This window comes from Tamandua tetradactyla, chromosome 6 (assembly GCF_023851605.1).
Source record: "Tamandua tetradactyla isolate mTamTet1 chromosome 6, mTamTet1.pri, whole genome shotgun sequence".
NCBI lineage: Eukaryota > Metazoa > Chordata > Mammalia > Pilosa > Myrmecophagidae > Tamandua > Tamandua tetradactyla.
Genome location: NC_135332.1, coordinates 17,006,336 through 17,028,569, shown reverse-complemented (window position 1 = coordinate 17,028,569; position 22,234 = coordinate 17,006,336). Strand labels below are relative to the sequence as shown.

General features: G+C 37.9%; 1 protein-coding gene and 1 pseudogene across 1 annotated transcript in view; one reads left to right on the top strand and one right to left on the bottom strand.

Moving 5' to 3' along the window:
* LOC143687178 (uncharacterized) overlaps window positions 1-22,234 on the bottom strand; it is a 98,279-nt gene that overhangs the window by 17,352 nt on the left and 58,693 nt on the right. The window lies entirely within an intron of this gene.
* Window positions 4,600-5,605, top strand: LOC143685831 (gamma-soluble NSF attachment protein pseudogene; annotated as a pseudogene).

Sequence of the window (22,234 nt, the reverse complement as noted above, 5' to 3'; positions counted from 1 at the left end):
ATTCCATTCAAAACAGCCACTAAAATAATCAAGTATTTAGGAATAAACTTACCCAGGGATGTAAAGGACCTGTGCACAGAAAACTACAAAACACTGCTGGAACAAATTAAAGAAGATCTTAATAGATGTAAAGACATTCCATGCGCATGGACAGGAAGGCTGAATATCATTAAAATGTCAATTCTACCCAAAATGATCTACAGATTCAATGCAATACCAATCAAAATCCCAACAACCTATTTTGAAGACTTGGAAAAGCTAGTTATCAAATTTATTTGGAAGGGAAAGAAACCTTAATTGCTAAAGATAACCTTAAAAAGAAGAGTGAAGTGGGAGGACTAACACTTCCCGACTTTAAAGCTTACTATAAAGTCACAGTGGTCAAAACAGTATGGTATTGGCACAAAGATAGACGCATTGACCAACAGACCCGAATTGAGAATGTGGAGATTGATCATCAAATCTCTGGTCAAATAATCTTCGACAAGGCCCCCAAATTCACTGAATTGGGACAGGATAGTCTTTTCACTAAATGGGCTTGGAGGAACTGGATTATCAATAGCCAAAAGAATGAAAGAGGACGCCTATCTTTTTTTTTCACTTTTTTAAAAATTAATTTTTAAAAATTATAACAACAAACAAACATTCTTAACATATGATCATTCCGTTCTACATATATAATTAGTAATTCACAATATTATCACATAGTTGCATATTCAGAGGACCCTATCTTAACCCCTATACAAAATTAATTCAAAATGGGCCAAAGACCTAAATATGAGAGCCAGTACCATAAAATCCTAGAATAAAATTTAGGGAAACATGTTCAAGACCTAGAGGTATGAGGTAGCTTCTTGAACTTTACAGCAAAGCACAAACAATGAGAGAAAAAATAGATCAATGGGAATTTCTCAGAATCAAAAGCTTTTGTACCTTAAAAGAGTTTGTCAAAAGGTAACGAGGCAGCCAACTAAATGGAAAAAAATATTTGGTAACCATATATCAGATGAAGGTCTGATATACTACGTATATAAAGAAATTATACAACTCAACTACAAAAGGACAAACAACCCAATAATAAACTGGGCAAAAGATATGAATAGACATTTTTTCTGAACAGCAAATAAAAATTGCTAAAAAGCACATGAAAAATGTGCATCTTCATTAGTTATAAGGGAAATGCAAATCAAAACTACAATGAATATTACCTCACATCTGTAAGAATGACTGCTATTAAGCAAACAGGAAAATAAAAATGTTGGAGAGGACAAGGAGAAACTGGAACACGTATTCACTGCTATGGTTCCTCCACTGTGGAAAACAATTTGGCAGTTTCTTAGAAAACTAAATATAGATTTGCCCTGTGACCCGTCAATACTGCTCTCTGGTATATACACAGAGGAGCTGAGAGCAGTGACACAAACAGGCATTTGTACACTGATGTTCATACTGGCATTATGCATAACTGCCAGATGACAGAAACAATCCAAGTGCCCATCAACCGATGAGTGGAAAAACAAAACGGGGCATATACACACTCTTGAATATTATGCAGCAGTAAGATGAAATGAGGTCCTGAAACATAGGACAACATGAATGAACCTAGAGGATATAATTCGGAGTGAAATAAGCCAGGAACAAAAGGATAGACATAGTATGCATTCAATATTATGACTCTGGTAAAGAGAGTGAACTCCAAATCATACGGCCTAGGAAGAAAATCTGCATAGATCTATAGCAATGAACTAGATGCTACACGTCTGCAGTTAGAATATGTAAATGACTTCACAAGCAACAGCTTCCATGTTTCAGATTTTTACCATTGACCATTCATAACAAAGATTCTACTTAAAAAGAGGCTCACACAAACATCTAATACACAGAGACATACCCATAAACAGTAGAAAGAAATGCACCCAACACGGAAAGACACCCAAGGACACACACATAAAGTAATCATTTTTCTTTGCAATGAGCAGAGTTGTGTATTTACTACATAATCAAAGAGAAAGAAAACTTGTCAAAAAAAGAGAGAAAGTTATTGCAAAGACAGCTATAAATGCCGGGACAATGTATGTGATGAAGGAGAAGTTGGGGTGTTGAGGGATCAGATACTAGGGTGACTTGGGCAAGCTCGGGGTGAGGGGATTAGGGCAAACTTCCCCAAAGAGGCAACAATTGAACTGAGATTCAGGGCTTGACCCAGGGACCCCCACCCCAGTGTCTCATAAAGCTGGGACCCTAAGGACTTAGGGACCAACTTTAGTGAGAATAATTGAGGCCCAGAGAAGGGGCAGGAGAAGCAGGAGGTCGGGAAGAAAGGATGAAGGAAGGAGGGAGGGAGGAAGGGAGGAAGGGAGGGAGGGAGGGAGGGAGAAAGGAAGGAAGGAAGAGAGCATGAGAGAGAGAGAGAGAGAGAGAGAGAGAGAGAGAGAGAGAGAGAGAGAGAGAGAGAGAGAGAGGGAGAGAGAGAGAGAGAGAAAGCAAGAAAGCAAGAAAGCAAGCAAGAAAGAAAAGGCAGCTCTCTGGGTGCTTGACTGTACCAGTGAGTTACTATCAGGTAGGCCTCCTGGTTACAGGGAAAAATGTGGGCTCATGAACAAAAAATAAATTAAAAAAAAAAAAGCAAACATACAAGATATACAGAAAATATATAGCTAAATGGCAGAAATAAATCCTTCCTTTTCAGTTAGGTAATAACTTCAGGTAATAACCTTAATTGCTAATGGATTAAACTCCCCTTCTAAAAGGCAGAGATTGGCAGATTGGATGAAAAAGCATGATCCATGTAATGCTGTCCAGAAGAAATTCACTTCAGGTACGAAACACAAAAAGGTTGAAAATAAAAGGATAGAAAAAGATATTCTTTTCAAAATCAAAAGAGAGCTGGATTTGCTATATTATTCTGAGACAAAATAGTCTTTAAATAAAAAAAAGATTACAGGAGACAAAGTAGGGTATCTTATATTGAGAAAAGGTTCAATTCAGCAAGAAGATTTTATGATTATAAATATATATGAACCACACATCAGAGCCCCCACATACATGAAAGAAAAATTAACAGAATTGAAGAGTGAAAAAGAGAGTCCTACAATAATAGTTGGAGACTTCAATACAATACTCTCAATAGTGATAGAATAAATGGAAGAGCAATAAAGAAATAGAGCACTTCAACAGCACTGTTAACCAATTAGACCTAATGGGCATATATAGAACATTCCACCAAACAAGAGCAGAATACACATTCTTCTCAAATGCATATAGAACATTTTCCAGGATAGACCACATGTTAGGCCACAGATCATATCTTAATAAATTTTAAAATATGAAATCATATATATATTCTTGGTCCACAATAGAATGAAGTTAGAAATCAATAACAGAAGGAAAATTGGGAAAGTTACAAATACGTGGAAATTAAACAACACACTATTAAAACAACAAATGGGTTAAAAAGGAAATCACAGGGCGGGCCGCGGTGGCTCAGCGGGCAAGAGTGCTTGCCTGCCATGCCGGAGGACCCCGGTTCGATTCCCGGCCCCAGCCCATGTAAAAAACAAACAAACAAACAAAAATATAATAAAATAAGAAAATGTTTAAAGATGTTTCCCTTTCTTCCTCCCTTCCATCCTTCCTTCCTTCTCTGTCTTTCTTTCTTTAAAAAAAAAAAAAAAAAAAAAGGAAATCACAAAGGACATTAGGAAATATCTTCAGGTGAATGAAAACAAAACACAACATGCCTAAACCTCTAGGATGCAGCAAAGACCATAGTCAGAGGGAAATTTATAGCTCTAAATGCCTACCTTAAAAAAGAAGACCACAAATCAATAACCTAACTTCACACCTAAAGAAAATGGAAGAAGAAGAGAAAACTAAATCCAAAGTTAGCAGAAGGAAGTCAATAGTTAAAGATGAGAGCAGAGATAAATGAAATAGAGAATAGAAAATAATAGAATAAAAAACCCCAAAAATTTTAAAAAATCAATAAAATTGACAAACCTTTAACCAGACAGACAAAGAAAAAGAGAGGATACAAATAACTAAAATCATGAATGAAAGTGGGGACATTACTACCAACCTTACAGAAATAAAAAGGATTTTATGAGGGTACTATAAACAATTATATGCCAAAAATTAGAAAACTGAGGTGAATTGGACAAATTCTTAGAAACATTCAAGTTATCTAATTTAGTACAAGAAGAAATAGAAAACCTCAACAGACTTTTAATAAGTAAAGAGATTGAGTCAGTAATAAAAAAAATGAAAGAAAGAAAAGTGCAGACTGGATGTATTTGTGTTGATACCAAAGTCAGATAAAGATAGCATAAGAAAAGAAAATTACAGACCAATATATTCTATATGTACTGTTTGATGTACAAACAGTACATCAAAAGGATTATACACCAAGGCCAAGTGGGGTTTAGTCCAGGAATGCAAGGATGGCTTAAGATAAGAAAATCAATGTAATACACTACATTAATAGAATGAAGGGGGAAAAAACACCGTATGATATTCTCAATTGACACAGAAAAGTCACTTGACAAAATCCAACACACTTTCATGATAAAAACATTCAGAAAACTAGGTCGCTCTGTGGCAATGGCTGCACAAAAGATAAACAAGGGGCTGGAGCATCTGGCCAAGGCCGAGAAATACTTGAAACTGATTTTTAAAAATGGAAGCCAGATTATGGCAGTGCTGCTTCTGAATATGGAAAAGTAGCAGTTGCTTTTAAAAATGCCAAACACTTTGAGCAAGCAAAAGATGCCTGCCTGAGAGAAGCTGTTGCACATGAGAATAGCAGGGGCCTTTTACATGCTGTCAAAACTAATGAACAAGCTGGTATGATGTTGAAGGAGAAGCAAAAACTATGAAAGGACATTCAGTTGTTTGAGAAAGCGAGCATGATGTATCTAGAAAATGGCACTCTTGACATAGCAGTCATGGCTTTGGAACAAGCTGGAAAGCTTATAGAGAATGTAGATCCAGAAAAGGCTGTACAGTTATATCAACAGACAGCTAATGTGTTTGAGAATAAGGAATGCTTATGACAAGCAGTTGAATTACTAGGAAAAGCCTCAAGACTACTAGTAAGAGAACACAGGTTTGATGAGGTGGCACTCTAGTCAGAAAGAAAAAAATATTTATAAGGAAATTGAGTATTATCCAACTTGTTATAAGAAGACAGCTGGGCAAGTTTTAGCCCATCTTCACAGAAATGACTACATGGCTGCAGAAAGATGTATCAGGGAGAGCCATAGCATAGTAGGATTCACTGGAAGTGAAAACTGTGCTGTACTAGAACAACTTCTTGAAGGCTAGGACCAGCAAGATCAAGATCAGGTGTCAGAGGTCTGCAACTCCCCCCTTTTCAAGTATATGCACAATGATTATGTTAAACTGGGCCTAAGCTTGGTGGTTCCAGGAGGTGGAGTCAAGAAGAAATCACCAGCAACACCACAGGCCAAGCTTGATGGCGTCCCCACCACAGCTGCTGATGAAGAGGAAGATGAGTGCTCAGGAGGGCTATGTTAGTGTTCTGCTTTTGCAAAGGGGAAAAGAAGGAAAAAGAAAGGAAGCTTTCTGACTTGCCACTTCATGGATTCAGATCATGGTTGAGGTATTCCATAAGTCACTGCAGTCATGTTTTGAATGCTGATAAAGTCTGTCATTCTTAGTTACTGTTTTCCTAAAGCCTACTTATCTGTATTCACTACCTGTAAAGCCCTTTATTCTCTCCATGATAATGCTTTTCTATGACAACAGAAGGAATTAACAGAAAATATACCATCCTTGTTTAATAAGTTGATTTTAAGTTTGTGAGAGAAATGCTAGACAAATTACATTCTAAATAAATGGGACAGTAGGCATAGATATTCTTCTCTCTTGGAATCTTATTGCTAAGGAATTTCCTGGTTTTTTCCACATGGGCAGGCTCCGGGAATCAAACCCGGGTCTCTGGCATAGCAGGCAAGAATTCTGCCACTGAGCCGCTGTCACACCATTCCCTTTTTGTTTTATTTAATAATTGCTGCTAAAAGTCAAGTGTGCTGGTAAAAAATTAGCATTTTAAAATTTTTGCTTTGTTTTGAAAAAGAAATGTATCCTCCATTTAAATTATTAAATCTTTTCAGGAATGAAACTGGGATAGAAAGATATTATGAGCTTTACAATACTATTTTAGCCCAATAAAGGATGCAATTAACGTTAAAAAAAAACACTCAGAAAACTAGGAGTAGAAGGGAATTTCTCAATATGATAAAGGGCATTAACAAAAAACCCACAACAAATACCATACTCAATGTGAAAGACTGAAGGCTTTCCCCCTAAGATCAAGAACAAGACAAGGCAGATAAGTCCTGAAACCCAGAGGGACCAGCCTCTCCAGGATTATCAATTGATTGCATTGCCCTGTCCTTTAGTGCGGCCATCCCTTCTCAACATGAAAGAGTTGGAACAGGCATTCCTCAAAGATCTCTATAGATTGGGAGAGGGATTAAAGGAGAGAGAAGAGGTATATCAGAGAAAATGGGATTTAACAAATGAGTATGACTGCTGAATCACAATATTAATATTCCTTCCAACCTTCAATGTTTTGGAGCAGCTAGAAGGGAAAATCTGAGATGATGGAATGGTAGCACATGACAAACTCTGGGATCTGTTCTGTAGCTGCTTGGTGAAGTGTGTTTTGAAGATTATTGCTTTTTTCTTTTTTGTTTTGTATATATGTTATACTTTACAATAAAAAAGTTAAAAAGAAGAACAAGACAAGGATATCTGCTGCCACCACTGTTAATCAACATTGTACTTGAAGTTCCAGCCAAAGAAATCAGGCAAGGAAAGAAATAAAAGATCACCAAATCAGAAAGTAGGAGCCAAGTTATTCCTATTCACAGAAAATATGATCTTACACATAGAAAACCTCATAAAATCTACAAGAGAGTTACTAGAACTAATAAAAAATAATTTAGCAAAGTTGCAGGGTACTAGATGAACATGTAAAATAAATTGGGTTTCCATACAAAAGTAATGATAATGAACAATATGAAATGGCAGGTGTTTCAGTGGTCGAACTGGGTTTGATTCTCAGCCCATGTACCCCCTAAAAAGCAAAACAAACAGAAATGTTGTGGGCAAAATTCTTTATGATAGACATATCACATATCTGCCTCTGTGTGTATGTATAGCTAAAGATATAGATATACATATACATATATAGGGAGATACATAAAAAAAAAATATGAAATGGAAATTAAGAAAGCAATTCCATTTACTATAGCATCAAAAGAATATAGTACCAAGGATTAAATTTAAATAAGGAGGTGAAAGACTTAAAAACTGAAAACTGCTAAGCACTGCTGAAGAAATTATAAGAAAATCTACATAAATGGAAAGACATCCCATGTTCATGGATGGGAGAACAGGACTTAATTTTGTTAAGAGAACAATACTGCCTAAAGTGACCTACAAATTCAATGCAATCCCTATCAAAATTCAGCAGCTTTTTTTTTAAAAAAAAACAAAAATAGAAAAGTTGATGCTCAAATTCACATGGAAATGGATGGGCTCTGAATAGCTAAAATCATCTTGAAAAAGAAGAACAAAGTTGGAAGCCACACACTTCCTGGCTTCAAAACTTATTACAAAGCTATGGTAATTAAAACAGTGTAATCCCACAAATCTTTACTTCAAAACTTACTACAAAGCTACAGAAATTAAAACAGTGTGGTACTAGCATAAGGATAGGCATATAGACCAATGGAATACAAGTGAGATGAATCCACACATCTACGGCCAACTGATTCGATAAGTGCTAAGTTCATTCAGTGGAGAAGGAACAGACTCTTCAACAAATGGTGCTGGAGCAACTGGAAATCTACATGCAAAAGAATGATGTGCACCCCTATACCTATCACCATATATGAAAATTGATTAATGAATTAAACATAAGAGCTAATATTATAACACTCTTACAAGAAAACACATGGGAATACCTTCAGGACCTTGAAATAATCATGGAGTTTTAGATTTTACATAAAAGCATACGCAACAAAAGAAAATACAGATAAAATGAACTTCGTTGAAATTTAAAACTTTTGTATATCAAAGGACATTATAAACAAAGTAAAAAGACAACTAACAGAATGGGAGAAAATATTTGGAAACCATTATCTGATAAGGGTTTAATATCTAGAATATAAAAGATCCACTACAATTCAATAATAAAAAGACAATTATTAAAAACTCTTCGATTCTCAGAGGCTGCCCATGCCAAAAACAAACAAACAAAAACTAAAAGTGGTGGCGAGGATGTGGAGGAAAAGGAACACTTATTCACTGCTGGTGGCAATGTAAAATGGTGCAGCCTATGTGGAAGACAGTTTGTCAGTTCCTCGGAAGCTAAATGTAGAATTTCCATAAGACCTGGCAATCCCACTATTAGGTATATATCTGAAAGACCTGGAAGGAGGGTTCAGACAGATATTTGTACACCAGTGTCTACAGCAGCATTATTCACAATAGTCAAAAGGTGGAAGCAATGGAAGTGTCCATTAACAGACGGATGAATAAACAAAATGTGGTATATTCATGCAATGGAATATTAATTAGGCATAAAAAGAAACAAAGTGCTGGCACATGCTACAACAACATGAATGGATCTTGAGGACATCATGTTGACCCAAATAAGCCAGAAACAGAAGGATAAATACTATATGATTTCTGTTATATAAAATACTTAGAATAAGCAAATACATAGAGACAGAAAGCCCAGTAGTGGTGACCAGTAGTGGAGGGAGGGAGGGGGGACCTGTGAGTTACTGCTAACTGGTTATGAGTTTTGTTTGGGTTGGTGAATATAGTCTGGAAATAGACAGTGGTAAAAGTTACAAGGAAATGTCACAGAATTGTCCTCTTAAAATGGTTTAAGTGGTTTTTATGTTACATGTATGTTATCACAATTAAAAATAAATGAGGGGACTTTTGGGAAGATGGCTGAATAGAGTAGCTTGAGATTAACCCTACTCCACAGAAAAGTTAGAGAAAAGGACAGGAGGGTGACTGAGGCAGCGATTCAGGAGTGCGACTGACCTGGGAGAGCCTTCTGTACCTCATAGGGCACCCTGGTTGCAGAGGCCGAGGAAATGATAGGCAGAAAGCTGGAGCCTGGTGCAGAGGCATAGAGCCCACGGAGTGCACGGACAGGAGCCAGGTACTAGGAAATAAGCCAGGCCGCATTCCTTAGGTGCACGACCCCACCAGTGCAGCCCCATGACCGGAAACTCATCCCACACCCCATGCAACCTGAACCTGGTCACCTGCTCCCATTCCCTGTGCTCCAGGCACCCCCAGTGCATGTACCTACCTCCCAACCCACCAGAAGACCATCCCAACCCACCTCTCCTACAACCCTCCCGAGCACTATCTCCCCCTCCCTCTTCCCTGCAGGTTGTTGCCATCGCATAAAGGCTGCAGGAACTAACCTCCATACCCAGGCTACCTCTGCCCACTGCCCATAGTGTCACATAGCCTCACCCAGACCCCCCTGAGCTCTGTGCATCAGTTTATGGCACTGCTAGGCCCATGCATGCACATGGGCCCCAGTCACATCATTTAGCTCTGGGAACTGCACTTTACAGCACTCCTAGAACCGCACATATGCATGGCCCTCAGCCACACTTCCCAGGTCGGAGAAAGTGCTGACCTGCACAGCCAGGTCACATCTGCCCCCAATCCATGAAGGCATAATCTCGACCTGCTGCCACCGCTCTATGTATGCACACAGAGGGCTCCATGCCTTAGACAAGCATACACCAGGGTTACGCACCCCAAACTGGTGCACCCGCAGAGCTGCATCCTCCCTGGCTGTTGGGTGCCCACATTCACAAGCATCAGCACAACATCCCCAACTTGTGCCTATACCTGCCCTGAAACAAATCACAACACTGTGTGCCCCACCCTGTACCCTGCTCCCTGCTATACAACCATCCCACAAATACAGGGCCTTAGACTACTGAAAGAAATCAACTCCCAAAGTAAATCAATCAAGATATTTACATGCCACAAAGACAGCAGAAGATCACTAAGCATATTACAATGCAGACAGCTATAGCCCAGCCGAATGACCACATTAAAACACCAGAGGAGACACAGACATTGGAACAACTAATCAAAGATGTTCATACAACTCTACTTAATAAAATAAGTGGGATAGCAATTGATATAAAAGAGATCAAGAAGACAGTAGAAGAGCATAAAGAGGAATTTGAAAAACTAAATGGAAAAATACCAGATATCACAGAGATTAAAGAGTCTGCTGACCAAATAAAAAACATACTAGAGGCACACAACACCAAATTTGAAGAGACAGAAGAATGAATAAGTGATATAGAGGACAGGAGAACTGACTTCGAAGACTCAAAACAGCAAATGGCAAAAAAGACAGGAAAAGTTGAATTGGATCTCAGGGAAATGACAGGCAAAACAAAGTGCACAATATAAAAATCATTAGTGTCCTGGAAGTAGAAGAGAGGAGTAAAGGGCTAGGAAGAGTAGTTGAGGATATAAAACTTCCCAGCCCTCATAAAGGACATAAATATGCAAGTCAAAGAAGCCCAATGAACTCCAAACAGAATAAATCCAAATAGGCCTTCCCCAAGACACACACTAATCAGTCTGTCAAACGTTGAAGAGAAGGAGAAAATCCTGAAAGCGGAAATAAGACTGACTTCAGACTACCCAACCAGCACCCTGGAGGTGAGCAGGCAGTGGTATGATACATTCAAGATCCTGAAAGAGAAAGACTTCTAGCCAAGAATTCTGTACCCAGCCAAATTGTCCTTCAAAACTGAGGGAGAGATTAAAGTTTTCACAGACAAAGAAGTCCTGAAAGAATTTGTCAACAAGAGACTGGCCCTACAAGAAATACTAAAAGGAGTTCTGCTGGCTGAAAAAAAAAAAAAAAGGCAGGAGAAGGAGGTCTGAAGGAAGGCACAGAATTGAAGAGTACCACTAAGGGTAACTTAAAGAATACAAAGGGAAAGAAGGAAAAGAATATATAGATCTGACAAATAAAATAAAAAGGATAAGATGGTGGATTCAAGAAATGCCTTTTCAGTAATAACTTTGAATGTTAATGGACTAATGTATTAGTTAGGGTTCTCTAGAGAAACAGAATCAACAGGGAACACTTGCAAATATAAAATTTATGAAAGTGTCTCACGTGACCGTAGGAATGCAGAGTCCAAAATCCACAGGGCAGGCTGCGAAGCCGATGACTCCAATGGATGGCCTGGATGAACTCCACAGGAGAGGCTCACCAGCCAAAGCAGGAATGGAACCTGTCTCCTCTGAGTCCTCCTTAAAAGGCTTCCCATGATTGCATTTAGCATCACTAATTGCAGAAGACACTCCCCTTTGGCTGATTACAAATGGAATCAGCTGTGGATGTAGCTAACGTGATCATGACCTAATCCTATGAAATGTCCTCATTGCAACAGACAGGCCAGCGCTTGCCCAATCAGATGAACAGGTACCACAACTTGGCCAAGTTGACACCTGTCCCTAACCATGACAACTAAACTTACCAATTAAAAGATAGATTGGCAGAATACAGCTATATGCTGCTTACAAGAGACTCATCTTAGACATAAGGATACAAATAGATTGAAAGTTAAAGTATGGAAAAAGATTTTCCACACAAGTTGTAACCAAAAGAAAGCAGGAGTAGCTATTCTAATATTGGACAAAATAGACTTTAAATGTAAAGACATCATAGGAGATAAAGAAGGACACTATATACCAATTAAATGGTCAATTCATCAAGAAGATATAACAATCATAAATGTTAATGCTCCCAATCAAGGAGCTCCAAAGTACACGAGACAGACATTGGCAAAACTGGAGGGAGCGATAGATGTTTCAACAATAATTGTAGAAGACTTCAATACACCACTCTCCTCTATAGATAGAACAACCAGACAGAAGATCAACAAGGAAATAGAGAAGCTGAATAACTTGATAAATGAATTGGACTTACTAGGTATATATAGGTCACTGCACCCCAAAGCACAAGGATATACATTCTTCTCTAGTACTCATGGAACATTCCCCAGGATAGATCATATGCTGGGGCACAAAACAGGTCTTTTTAATTTAAGAACATTGAAATTATTCAAGGCACTTTCTCTGATCACAATGGCATGAAGCTGGATTTCAATAACTACCAAAGAACGAGAACATTCACAAATATATGGAGATTAAATAACACACTCTTTAACAACCAGTGGGTCAAGGAAGAAATCACCAGAGAAATCAGAAGCTATCTGGAGATAAATGAAAATGAGAATACAACTTACCAAAACTTATGGAATGTGGCAAAGGCTGTGCTGAGAGGGAAATTTATTGCCCTAAATGCCTATACTAAAAAACAAGAGAGCAAAAATCGAGGACTTAATAGCACCCCTGGAGGAACTTGAGAAAAAACAGCAAACTAATGCCAAAGTAAATAGAAGAAAAGAAATAATAAAGATTAAAGCAGAGATAGTGAATGGGAGAACAAAAGAACAACAGAAAGAATCAATAAAACCAAAAGTTGGTTCTTTGAAAAAATCAATAAAATTGATGGGCCATAGCAAGACTGACAAAGAAAAAGACAGAGGATGCAAATAAACAAAATCACAAATGAGAAGGGATGCATTACCACAGACCCTGAAGAAATAAAAGAAATCATAAGAGGATACTATGAACAACTATACACCACCAAACTAGACAACTTAGATGAAATGGACAAATTCCTGGAGACACACAAACAAGCTACACTGACTCTGGAAGAAACAGAAGATCTCAACAAACCAATCACAAGTAAAGACATTCAATCAGTCATCAAAAATCTGTCTACAAAGAAAAGCCCAGGGCCATATGGCTTCACAGGGAAATTTTATCAAGCATTCCAAAAACTGGAGGAAAAAGGAACTCTACCTAACTCATTTTATGAAGCTAATATCATTTTAATATCAAAATGGGATAAAGATGCTATAAGAAAGGAAAAACTACAGGCCAATCTTCCTAATGAACACAGATGCAAAAATTCTCAATAAAATCATTAGCAAATTGAGTTCAACAACACATTAAAAGAATTATACTCCATGACCAAGTGGGGTTTATAACAGAATCCAAGACTGTGTCAACACAAGAAAATCAATGAATTTTGATTCATTGGCACATTAAAAAATTGAAAGGGAAAAATAAAATGATAATCTTGACTGACGCTGAAAAGGCATTCAACAAAATTCAGCATTCTTTTCTGATAAAAACATGTCAAAAGATAGGAATCAAAGGTAACTACCTCAATATGATAAAGGGAATATATGAAAAACCGATAGCCAGCATCGTATTCAATGAAGAGAGATTGAAAGCTTTCCACCTAAGATCAGGAATAAGACAAGGATGCCCACTGTCACCACTCTTATTCAACATTGTACTAGAAGTTCTAGCTAGAGCAATCAGGCAGGACAAAGAAATAAAAGGCATGCAAATTGGAAAGGAAGAAGTAAAACTCTCATTATTTGTAGATATGATACTATACTTGGAAAATCCTGAGGAATCTACAGCAAAGTTACTTGAGCTAATAAACAAATTTAGCAAGGTGGCAGGATATAAAATTAATGAGCAAAAATCAGTAACATTTCTATACCCAAGCAATGACCTAGCTGAGGAGTCAGTTAAGGAAAAATTCCATTCAAAATAGCAACTAAAAGAATCAAGTACTTAGGAATGAACTTAACTAGGGATGTAAAGAACTTGTACACAGAAAACTACATAATATTGCTAAGAGAAATCAAAGGAGATCTAAATAGGTAGAAAGACATTCCCTACTCATGGATAGGAAGGTTAAATATAGTAAAGTTGTCAATTCTCCCCAAATTGATCTACAGATTCAACACAGTACCAATCAAAATGCCAACAACCTATTTGGAAGATTTGGAAAAGTTAATTGCCAAACTCATCTGGAAGGGAAAGGGAAAACTTAATTACATTAATTGAGTTTCTTGTGTTGAACCATCCTTGCATTTCCTGAATAGTGAAAAGCATCGTAAAAAAGAAGAACGAAGTGGAGGATTAACATTTCCTGACTTTAAGACCTATTATAAAGCCACAGTGGTCAAAACAGCATGGTTCTGGCACAAAGACAGAAGCATTGGTCAATGGAATTGAATCAAGAGTGCAGAAATAGACCACCAAATCTATGGTCAACTGATTTTCAATAAGGCCCCCAAATTCTCTGAACTGGGACAAAATAATCTTTTCAATAATTGGGCTTAGAAGAACTGGATATCAATAGCCAAAAGAATGAAAGAAGATCCCTATCTTACACCCGACACAAAAATTAACTCAAAGTGGATCAAACACCTAAATATAAGAACTAGCACCATAAAGTTTCTAGAAGAAAATGAAGGGAAACATCTTCAAGACCTAGTAATAGGAGGTAGCTTCCTAATTTTATACCCAAAGCACACAAGCAACAAAAGAAAAAATAGATAAAAGGGGACTCCTCAAAATCAAATGCTTCTGCACCTCAAAAGACTTTGTCAAAAAGGTAAAGAGACAGCCAACTCAAAGGGAGAAAATATTTGAATATCATGTATTGAACAAAGGTTTGATTTCCTGTATATACAAAGAAATCATACAACTCAACAACAAAAGAATTAAACCACCCAATTATAAAATGGGCTAGAGATATGAATAAGCATTCTTCTGAAAAGAAAATACAGATGGCTCAAAAGCAATGAAGAGATGCTCATTTTCATTGGCTATAAGGGAAATGCAGATCAAGACTACAATGAGATACCCCCTTATACCTATAAGAATGGCTGCTATTGAGGGTTCCAAGATGGTGGCTTAGTAAGGTACGTGCGTCTTAGTTCCTCCGACTCCAAATCAACTAATAGGTGAACAGAAACAGTGCAGAACAACTCCCGGGGCTACGGCAGGGAATGGACACACAGCATAACCCAGTCTGGACTGGCTAGTCTGACTGCGAGACTCGGCTGCGGTGAGATCCCCGAGTGGCGTGCGACTTCCCGAGCAGCGGCAGCTGCGGCAGTCGGAGCTAGTCCCTCCCTCCTTCCCGGGCCGGCTGAGAGTCTCGGAGAGGCAAGTTTCCCAAGTCGAGGCGGCCGGCGCCCCTCTTTTGCGGGCGGCTTCGAGTCTTGGCTTCGAGTCCGCGGCTACGAGTCTCGGATCAGAGGGCTATCCAAAGTCTGGACTGGCTAGTCTGACTGCGAGACTCGGCTGTGGTGAGATCCCCGAGCTGCACGCGATTTCCCGATCAGCGGCAGCTGCGGCGGTCGGAGCTACTCCCTCCCTCCTTCCCGGGCCGGCTGAGAGTCTCGGAGAGGCAAGTTTCCCAAGCCGAGGCGGCCGGCGCCCCTCTTTTGCAGGCGGCTTCGAGTCTCGGCTTCGAGTCTGCGGCTACGAGTCTCAGATCAGAGGGCTATCCAAGCCGCAGTGGCCCCTCCCACCCCTGCGGGAGGCTTCCTGGTCCAGTGGGGAATTCCCCAGACCCGCTGTGGCCGGCGACCAGCCACAGGGTCCCTTCAAGCCGTGGCAGCTGACGCCCCCACCACACGCGGCCCCTGAACCAACGGAGAGAATTGGATCGGAAATCCCCAGGCCGCGGAGATCGGTGACTGGGGGGGACCCATTCCAAACACTTGAGACAAACGTGTGCCACGTGCGCCACCTACTGGGCAAGATAAGAAAAACAGATCCCAGAGATTTCACAGAAAAATCTTACAACCTTGCTGGGTCCAACACCCAGAGAAATCTGAATAAATGGCCAGACGCCAGCAGCAAAAGATAACTGTCCACGCTCAAAAGATTGAGAATATGGCCCAAAGGAACAAACCAATAGCTCAAATGAGATATAAGAGCTGAGACAACTAATGCTGAATATACGAACAGAAATGGAAAACCTCTTCAAAAATGAAATCGATAAATTGAGGGAGGACATGAAGAGGACACGGGCTGATCAAAAAGAAGAAATAGAAAAACTGAAAAAACAAATCACAGAACTTATGGAAGTGAAGGATAAAGTAGCAAAGATGGAAAAAATAATGGATACCTACAATGATAGATTTAAAGAGACAGAAGATAGAATTAGTGATTTGGAGGATGGAACATCTGAATTCCAAAAAGAAACAGAAACTATCGGGAAAAGAATGGAAAAATTTGAACAGGGTATCTGGGAACTCAAGGACAATATGAACCGCACAAATATACGTGTTGTGGGTGTCCCAGAAGGAGAAGAGAAGGGAAAAGGAGGAGAAAAACTAATGGAAGAAATTATCACTGAAAATTTCCCAACTCTTATGAAAGACCTAAAATTACAGATCCAAGAAGTGCAGCGCACCCCAAAGAGATTAGACCCAAATAGGCGTTCTCCAAGACACTTACTAGTTAGAATGTCAGAGGTCAAAGAGAAAGAGAGGATCTTGAAAGCAGCAAGAGAAAAACAATCCATCACATACAAGGGAAACCCAATAAGACTATGTGTAGATTTCTCAGCAGAAACCATGGAAGCTAGAAGACAGTGGGATGATATATTTAAATTACTAAAAGAGAAAAACTGCCAACCAAGACTTCTATATCCAGCAAAATTATCCTTCAAAAGTGAGGGAGAAATTAAAACATTCTCAGAGAAAAAGTCACTGAGAGAATTTGTGACCAAGAGACCAGCTCTGCAAGAAATACTAAAGGGAGCACTAGAGTCAGATACAAAAAGACAGAAGAGAGAGGTATGGAGAAGAGTGTAGAAAGAAGGAAAATCAGATATGATATATATAATACAAAAGGTAAAATGTTAGAGGAAAATATTATCCAAACAGCAATAACACTAAATGTCAATGGACTGAATTCCCCAATCAAAAGACATAGATTGGCAGAATGGATTAAAAAACAGGATCCTTCTATATGCTGTCTACAGGAAACACATCTTAGACCCAAAGATAAACATAGGTTGAAAGTGAAAGGTTGGGAAAAGACATTTCATGCAAATAACAACCAGAAAAGAGCAGGAGTGGCTATACTAATATCCAACAAATTAGACTTCAAATGTAAAACAGTTAAAAGAGACAAAGAAGGACACTATATACTAATAAAAGGAACAATTAAACAAGAAGACATAACAATCATAAATATTTACGCGCCGAACCAGAATGCCCCAAAATACGTGAGGAATACACTGCAAACACTGAAAAGGGAAATAGACTCATATACCATAATAGTTGGAGACTTCAATTCACCACTCTCATCAATGGACAGAACATCTAGACAGAGGATCAATAAAGAAATAGAGAATCTGAATATTACTATAAATGAGCTAGACTTAACAGACATTTATAGGACATTACATCCCACAACAGCAGGATACACCTTTTTCTCAAGTGCTCATGGATCATTCTCAAAGATAGACCATATGCTGGGTCACAAAGCAAGTCTTAACAAATTTAAAAAGATTGAAATCATACACAACACTTTCTCGGATCATAAAGGAATGAAGTTGGAAATCAATAATAGGCGGAGTGCCAGAAAATTCACAAATACGTGGAGGCTCAACAACACACTCCTAAACAATGAGTGGGTCAAAGAAGAAATTGCTAGAGAAATTAGCAAATACCTCGAGGTGAATGAAAATGAAAACACAACCTATAAAAACTTATGGGATGCAGCAAATGCAGTGCTAAGAGGGAAATTTATTGCTCTAAATGCCTATATCAGAAAAGAAGAAAAGGCAAAAATTCAGGAATTAACTATCCATTTGGAAGAACTGGAGAAAGAACAGCAAGATAATCCCAAAGCAAGCAAAAGCAAAGAAATAACAAAGATTAGAGCACAAATAAATGAAATTGAAAACAATAGAGAAAATCAATAAGACCAGAAGTTGGTTCTATGAGAAAATCAATAAGATTGATGGGCCCTTAGAAAGATTGACAAAAAGAAGAAGAGAGAGGATGCAAATAAATAAGATCAGAAATGGAAGAGGAAACATAACTACTGACGTCACAGAAATAAAGGAGGTAATAACAGGATACTATGAACAACTTTACGCTAATAAATACAACAATTTAGAGGAAATGGACAGGTTCCTGGAAAGACATGAACAACCAACTTTGACTCAAGAAGAAATAGATGACCTCAACAAACCAATCACAAGTAAAGAAATTGAATCAGTCATTCAAAAGCTTCCTAAAAAGAAAAGTCCAGGACCTGACGGCTTCACATGTGAATTCTATCAAACATTCCAGAAAGAATTAGTACCAACTCTCCTCAAACTCTTCAAAAAAATCGAAGTGGAGGGAAAACTACCTAATTCATTCTATGAAGCCAACATTACCCTCATACCAAAACCAGGCAAAGATATTACAAGAAAAGAAAACTACAGGCTGAACTCTCTAATGAATATAGATGCAAAAATACTCAACAAAATTCTAGCAAATCGTAGCCAACAACACATTAAAAGAATTATTCATCATGACCAAGTAGGATTCATCCCAGGTATGCAAGGATGGTTCAACATAAGAAAATCAATTAATGTAATACACCATATCAACAAATCAAAGCAGAAAAATCACATGATCATCTCAATTGATGCAGTGAAGGCATCTGACAAGATTCAACATCCTTTCCTGTTGAAAACACTTCAAAGGATAGGAATACAAGGGAACTTCCTTAAAATGATAGAGGGAATATATGAAAAACCCACAGCTAATATCATTCTCAATGGGGAAAAATTGAAAACTTTCCCCCTAAGATCAGGAACAAGACAAGGATGTCCACTATCACCACTATTATTCAACATTGTGTTGGAGGTTCTAGCCAGAGCAATTAAACAAGAAAAAGAAATACAAGGCATCAAAATTGGAAAGGAACAAGTAAAACTATCACTGTTTGCAGACGATATGATACTATACGTCGAAAACCCGGAAAAATCCACAACAAAACTACTACAGCTAATAAATGAGTACAGCAAAGTAGCAGGTTACAAGATCAACATTCAAAAATCTGTAGCATCTCTATACACTAGCAATGAACAAGCTGAGGGGGAAATCAAGAAACGAATCCCATTTACAATTGCAACTAAAAGAATAAAATACCTAGGAATAAATTTAACTAAAGAGACAAAAAAGCTATATAAAGAAAACTACAAAAAACTGCTAAAAGAAATCACAGAGACCTAAATAGATGGAAGGGCATACCGTGTTCATGGATTGGAAGACTAAATATAGTTAAGATGTCAATCCTACCTAAACTGATTTACAGATTCAATGCAATACCAATCAAAATCCCAACAACTTATTTTTCAGAAACAGAAAAACCAATAAGCAAATTTATCTGGAAGGGCAGGGTGCCTCGAATTGCTAAAAACATCTTGAGGAAAAAAAACGAAGCTGGAGGTCTCACACTGCCTGACTTTAAGGCATATTATGAAGCCACAGTGGTCAAAACAGCATGGTATTGGCATAAAGATAGATATATCGACCAATGGAATCGAATGGAGTGCTCAGATATAGACCCTCTCATCTATGGACATTTGATCTTTGATAAGGCAGTCAAGCCAACTCACCTGGGACAGAACAGTCTCTTCAATAAATGGTGCCTAGAGAACTGGATATCCATATGCAAAAGAATGTAAGAGGACCCATCTCTCACACCCTACACAAAAGTTAACTCAAAATGGATCAAAGATCTAAACATTAGGTCTAAGACCATAAAACAGTTAGAGGAAAATGTAGGGAGATATCTTATGAATCTTACAATTGGAGGCGGTTTTATGGACCTTACACCTAAAGCAAGAGCACTGAAGAAGGAAATAAATAAATGGGAACTCCTCAAAATTAAACACTTTTGTGCATCAAAGAACTTCATCAAGAAAGTAGAAAGACAGCCTACACAATGGGAATCAATATTTGGAAACAACATATCAGATAAAGGTCTAGTATCCAGAATTTATAAACGGATTGTTCAACTCAACAACAAAAAGACAGCCAACCCAATTACAAAATGGGAAAAAGACTTGAATAGACACCTCTCAGAGGAGGAAATACAAATGGCCAAAAGGCACATGAAAAGATGTTCAATGTCCCTGGCCATTAGAGAAATGCAAATCAAAACCACAATGAGATATCATCTCACACCCACCAGAATGGCCATTATCAACAAAACAGAAAATGACAAGTGCTGGAGAGGATGCGGAGAAAGAGGCACACTTATCCACTGTTGGTGGGAATGTCAAATGGTGCAACCACTGTGGAAGGCAGTTTGGCGGTTCCTCAAAAAGCTGAATATAGAATTGCCATACGACCCAGCAATACCATTGCTGGGAATCTACTCATAGGAATTAAGGGCAAAAACTCAAACAGACATTTGCACACCAATGTTTATAGCAGCGTTATTTACAATTGCAAAGAGATAGAAACAGCCAAAATGTCCATCAACAGACGAGTGGCTAAACAAACTGTTATATACATACGATGGAATATTATGCAGCTTTAAGGCAGGATAAACTTATGAAGCATGTAATAACATGGATGGACCTAGAGAACATGATGCTGAGTGAGTCTAGCCAAAAACTAAAAGACAAATACTGTATGGTCCCAATGATGTGAATCGACACTCGAGAATAAACTTGGAATATGTCATTGGTAACAGAGTTCAGCAGGAGTTAGAAACAGGGTAAGATAATGGGTAATTGAAGCTGATGGGATACAGACTGTGCAATAGGACTAGATACAAAAACTCAAAAATGGACAGCACAATAATACCTAATTGTAAAGTAATCATATTAAAACACTGAATGAAGCGGCATCCGAGCTACAGGTTTTTGTTTTGTTTTGTTTTGTTCTTACTATTATTACTTTTATTTTTTTTTCTCTACATTAACATTCTATATCTTTTTCGGTTATATTGCTAGTTCTTCTAAACCGATGCAAATGTACTAAGAAACGATGATCATTCATCTATGTGATGATGTTAAGAATTACTGATTGCATATGTAGAATGGTATGATTTCTAAAAAAAAAAAAAAAGGTCAGCACAATACTACCTAATTGTAATGTAATTATGTTAAAACACTGAATGAAGCTGCATCTGAGCTATAGTTTTTTTTTCTTATATATTTTTGTACTTTTTATTTTTATTTTTATTTTCTCTCTATATTATCATTTTCTTTTTCTGTTATCTTGCTATTTCTTTCTCTAAATCGATGCATATGTACTAAGAAATGATGACCATACACCTATGTGATAATATTAAGAATTACTGATTGCATATGTAGAATGGAATGATTTCTAAATGTTGTGTTAGTTAATTTTTTTTAATTAATAATAAAAAAAAAAAGAATGGCTGCTATTAAGCAAACAGGAAGCTATAAATTTTGGAGAGGATGTGGAGAAACTGGGACATTTAAGCATTGCCGGTGGGAATGTATAATGCTGCATCCACTATGGAAGATTGTGTTGCCCTATGACCTAGCAATAGCACTACTTGGTATACACCTAGAAGAGCTGAAAGCAACGACACAAACAGACATTTGCACACTGATATTCATAGCAGCATTATTCACAATTGCCAAAAGATGGAAATAAACCAAATGCCCATCAACAGAGGAGTGGATCAACAAAATGTGGTATATACATACAATGGAATATTATGCAGCAGTAAAACAAAATGATGTCCTGAAGCACATGACAAGATGCATGAGCCTTGAGGACATAATGCTGAGTGAAACTAGTCAGACACACAAAAGGATAGACACTGTATGATTCCACTTTTATGACCAGCATAAAGGTATAACCAGAGGCTTATAATGCAGAATATAGAGGACTTAGAGCTACATAGAAGCTAGAGATGGGTGAATTGTTAGTTAATGAGGTTGAACTCCAATGTAAGAGAACAGATAGGAGTGAAGGTGGCTTTTTAGCGGGTCTAGAAGCTATATTACCATATTGAAGATGAACAAGATTGAAAGGAGTTGTATAGACCTACGTGCCCCACTGATTAACACTAGAAATATGAATTAGTTCTTGCAAGAATTACTTCAAAGATATGATTCTTGTACAAAGAGTGTTTAAGTCCAGGATATATGAGGAAAACTTCTATTGCATGCTATGAGCTATATTCAAAAGGAAACCATCAGCACTACCACAGCAACAGCAGAGGTAAATAATGGGGGGAG